Source organism: Myotis brandtii, unplaced genomic scaffold, assembly GCF_000412655.1.
Source record: "Myotis brandtii unplaced genomic scaffold, ASM41265v1 scaffold277, whole genome shotgun sequence".
NCBI classification, from domain to species: Eukaryota; Metazoa; Chordata; class Mammalia; order Chiroptera; family Vespertilionidae; genus Myotis; species Myotis brandtii.
The window spans coordinates 654,189-659,309 of NW_005360548.1; the positions used below are offsets into that span (position 1 = coordinate 654,189).

A 5,121-nucleotide genomic window follows, 5' to 3' on the forward strand; every position below is an offset into this window, starting at 1 on the left:
CATGAGCATCTGAGATTGACTTGTGCCTATCTATGTTTGAAATCAATCACAGCCCAGCTCCATGTCCCTTCTTAAAAAAATAAGTAGTTCCCTTATTTTTTCAGAGTATTTACCTCCCTCCATTTTCAAGGGTCACACTAAGTAGAAAAAGCCTCCACAAGACAGGTGTGTCTTGAGAGCATTTCAAGGTAGGTCATTCTCATTGGATAAACTTAAATATCCTCTCTGAAAACTCTCTTTCTCATGGTTACCCCCCCCCCACACACACACACACACACGCACGCACGCACGCCACACATACACAGACACATCAGACTTGTAAGCCACTCAACAAATTTAGCAGCCATTGAACCAGTGCTCACTGAACCACTAGTTTTTCCAGGCTTTGCTAGATGAGACTGAGAACACAGGGGTGACCAAGACAGTCCTGAGCCCTGAACTCATGGGGCTTTCACTCCAGAGGGAGACAGATCAGTAACAAGAAAGCGACAGCTCAGAATGGACAGTGCTGGGAGGAGAAGGCACAGGCAGAGGGGTCATAACCAGAACGGGGATCCCAGGGAGCTGTAGGAGCCCAGAAATGGCACCTGGTCAACTTTGTAGGTTCAGGGTAAGCCCCTATAGGGCTAAGAAGGATTTTCCATGGAAGGATAGGGAATGTTGTGAGTGAGAATTGCAGGCAGAGGAATAAGCTTGTATAAAGGTGAGAGCCCCAAAGAGCATGGTTGAGTGCTCCTAGAGTGTAGAGACCTGGGGCTGTGTTCACCCATGAAACTGGAGCCATCAGCAGGAGCCAGGCTATATGGAGCCTATGCAACTTGTTGGGGAGTTTGGATTCTATCTAGAAGCAAAAGGAAGCCACAAAGGGTTTTTGTTCTGTTTTGTTTTGTGTGTGTGTGTATGTATGTGTATATATGTATTTTAAATGTTACATATGTCTCCTTTTTCCCCAATTGCCCCCCCCTCCACTCCCACCCGAGAGGGCAAGCCCCCACCGCCCCAGTGTCTGTGTCCATTGGTTATGCTAATATGCATGCATACAAGTCCTTTGGTTGATCTCTAACCCCTGCCTTCTCTCTGAGATTGGACGGTCTGTTCAGTGCTACCTTGTCTCTGGATCTATTTTTGTTTATCAGTTTATGTTGATCATTATATCCCATATATGAGTGAGATCATGTGATATTTATCTTTCTCCAACTGGCTTATTTCGCTTAGCATAATGCTCTTCAGTTCTATCCATGCTGTTGCAAATGGTAAAAGTTCTTTCATTTTTATAGCAGTGTAGTATTCCATTGTGTGGATGTACCACAGTTTCTTTAATCCACTCATCTGCTGATGGGCACTTAGGCTGTTTCCAAATTTTAGCTATGGTAAATTGTGCTGCTATGAACATAGGAGTACATATATTCTTTCTGATTGTTATTTCTGGTTTCTTGGGATATATTCCTAGAAGTGGGATTACTGGGTCAAATGGGAGTTCCATTTTTAACTTTTTGAGAAAACTCCATACTATTTTCCACAGTGGCTGCACCAGTCTGCATTCCCACCAGCAGTGCACAAGGGTTCCTTTTTTTCTACATCCTTGCCAGCACTTGTCATTTGTTGATTTGTTGATGATAGCCATTCTGACAGGTGTCAGATGGTACCGCATTGTCATTTTGATTTGCATCTCTCAGATGGTTAGTGACTTTGAGCATCTATTTATATAAAAACCCTGGGTGTAACGTCACGACCGAGGCTCGACCAACTGGAAGGAAGTCAGTCCTGCAGGGGTCGTCTTGGAAATGGCTGCACCCTCCCCGAGCTGTTTCCTGCGAGGGCAGTGAGGTTTGAGCCAGGAACCGGCCCTCAGAGTGTGGAAGCATATCTTTATAAAGTTTTAATACATTATATTAGAGGTCTTGGTAGTACTGTTTACCCACAGCGTCTACAGGAATTGCTGCAAATTTACTTCTCGGTGGAAGCACCTTTCATTTCCAATATAAATTACCCATTCCACTAAATGAAACTTCAATTTCTGAACTCGATATAAAGAGTGAAGTTGCTAAAACTATTAAAAAGGCCCAACTTCTCATTATTGATGAATGCACCATGGCATCCAGTCATGCTATAAACGCCATAGACAGATTACTAAGAGAAATTTCAATGTTGTATTTGGTGGGAAAGTTCTCCTTCTTGGAGGGAATTTTCGACAGTGTCTCAGTGTTGTACTGCATGCTATGCGATGGGCCATAGTACAAACAAGTTTAAAGTACTGCCATGTGGCACTCAGCCAACGCACCATCGGGGAGCGCACCGTCCCGCTGCAGTGTCCGCTGCTGCCCCTGAGGATCGAGGAGAACCCACAGGAACCAAAAATGCTGAAACCAATCAATGTCCGAGTCACCACCATGGATGCGGAGCTGGAGTTCCCCACCCAGCCGAACACGACAGGAAAGCAGCTTTTTGATCAGGTGGTGATGACGATGGGCCTGCGGGAACTGTGGTACTTCGGCCTCCAGTACGTAGATAATAAAGGATTTCCTACCTGGTTGAAACTTGATAAAAAGGTGTCGGCCCAAGAGGTCAGGAAGGAGAATCCCCTGCAGTTCAAGTTCAGGGCCAAGTTCTACCCTGAGGACGTGCCTGAGGAGCTCATCCAGGACATCACGCAGAAGCTCTTCTTCCTCCAAGTGAAGGAGGGCATTCTGAGCGATGAGATCTGCTGCCCTCCCCAGACCGCGCTGCTCCTCGGCTCCTACGCTGTGCAGGCCAAGTTTGGAGACTACAACGAAGAATTGCACAAGTCCGGGTACCTCAGCTCCCAGCGGCTGATCCCCCAGAGAGTCATGGACCAGCATACGCTCACCAGGGACCAGTGGGAGGACTGGATCCAGGTGTGGCACGCGGAGCACCGCGGGATGCTCAAAGACAGCACCATGCTGGAGTACCTGAAGATCGCCCAGGACCTGGAAATGTACGGGATCAACTATTTTGAGATAAAAAATAAGAAAGGAACAGACCTGTGGCTTGGAGTGGATGCCCTGGGACTAAATATTTACGAGAAAGATGATAAGTTGACCCCAAAGATTGGCTTCCCGTGGAGTGAGATCAGGAACATCTCTTTCAATGACAAGAAGTTTGTCATCAAGCCCATCGACTTCCTCTTCTACGCCCCCCACCTGCGCATCAACAAGCGGACCCTGCAGCTCTGCATGGGGAACCACGAGCTGTACATGCACCGCAGGAAGCCTGACACCATCGAGGTGCAGCCGATGAAGGCCCAGGCCCGCGAGGAGAAGCACCAGAAGCAGCTGGAGCGGCAGCAGCTGGAAACGGAGAAGAGGCGAGAGACCGTGGAGAGAGAGAAGGAGCAGATGATGCAGGAGAGGGGGGAGCTGATGCTCAGGCTCCAGGACTATGAGCAGAAGGAGCAGAAGACCAAGAAGGCCGAGAAAGAGCTCTCGGACCAGATCCAGAGGGCCCTGCAGCTGGAGAAGGAGTGGAAGCGGGCGCAGGAGGAGGCGGAGCGGCTGGAGGTTCATGGCTGTGCTGCGAGCCAAGGAGGAGCTGGAGAGGCAGACAGTGGATCAGATAAAGAGCCAGGAGCAGCTGGCCCCGGAGCTCGCAGAGTACACCGCCAAGATCACGCCATGAGGAGAAGCGGGTCACCAAGGCGGAGAAGAACCTGCACGTGCAGCAGCAGCTGATGACTCTGTCCAGCGAGATGTCCCAGGCCAGAGACGAGAACAAGAGGACCCACAACGACATCATCCACAAGGAGAACATGAGGCAAGGCCGCGACAAGTACAAGACGCTGCGGCAGATCCGGCAGGACAACACCAAGCAGCACATCGAAGAGTTCGAGGTCGTGTGGGCCTGGCGGTCGCACGCAGACTCTGAAACTCGTATTCGTAGTTCTCTAATCTAGACCCTCCTCGTACCCAGTTCCTTTAAAGAGAGTAGCTGTTTCAGCGGGAAGATTCCGGGGCACGGACGGGGGAGGCTTCCCTGGTTACTTCCCATTTGTATCATAGTGCCAAACAGCCTGATTTTCACTGTTATTATTATTGAATCACTTCCTAACTGTGCTGGGAGCAGGGCCGATCGAATCAAGGAAAGGGCCGCTGCATGCCTGCAGGGCAGCTCCGTGCTGGCCTGTGTGTGTGTGTGTGTGTGTGTGTGTGTCATGTCATTACAGCACCCACAGTGGCTCCAGTCCGTGCCATATTCCTTCTGTATTTGAAATTAGCTCAGATTGATTAATTGCACTTGATTTCTGTGAAGGATGCATCTCTGTATTTATGTTTTTGAGGCTTGAAAACTGGTCAAAAGCACTCACACACGTGCACACAGTGACTTCTTCCCTCTGGAGGCAGCGTCCTCGCTCATTCCGCATAAACAGCACGGAGGACACACACTTAGATAAACTTCTGGTTTTAACTATTAGAGTCTCCATGATTGGACTCTCACACCTGATTAATAATGATCAGCTATAGAGTATAATATTTATATATAAGCAATAATTTGGTTGTGTTACATTAGTTAAAAAGGCATAACTTTGTTCTGTATATTTTGTTACCTTTTACAGAATAATAAAGAAGGACATGAAAACCAAAAAAAATTAAAATTAAAAATAAAGTACTGCAATGTTTGGGGATGTTTCAGAAAGTTGTCTCTTACAGGATTCTGCTTATAGTGGATGGTTAGTAAAACTTGGAGATGGCAAACTTGATAACAGTTTTCATTTAGGAATGGATATTATTGAAATCCCCTGTGAAATTATTTGTAATGGATCTATTATTGAAGCTACCTTTGGAAATACTATATATCTATAGATAATATTAAAAATCTATAGATAATATTAAAAATATATCTAATCGTGCAATTCTTTGTCCAAAAAAATGAGCACGTTCAAAAAGTAAATGAAGAAATTTTGGATATACTCGATGGAGATTTTCACACATATTTGAGTGATGATTCCATTGATTCTACAGATGATGCTGAAAAGGAAAATTTCTTAATAGTATTACTCCTTTGGGAATGCCGTGTCATAAATTAAAATTGAAAATGGGTGCAATCATCATGCTATTGAAAAATCTTAATAGTAAATGGGGTCTTTGTAATGGTACCAGATTTATT

General features: G+C 46.3%; 1 pseudogene; it reads left to right on the plus strand.

Annotated features, from left to right (window-relative positions):
• Positions 1-2,332: 2,332 nt before the first annotated feature.
• LOC102263620 lies at positions 2,333-3,910 on the plus strand (annotated as a pseudogene).
• Positions 3,911-5,121: the final 1,211 nt, after the last annotated feature.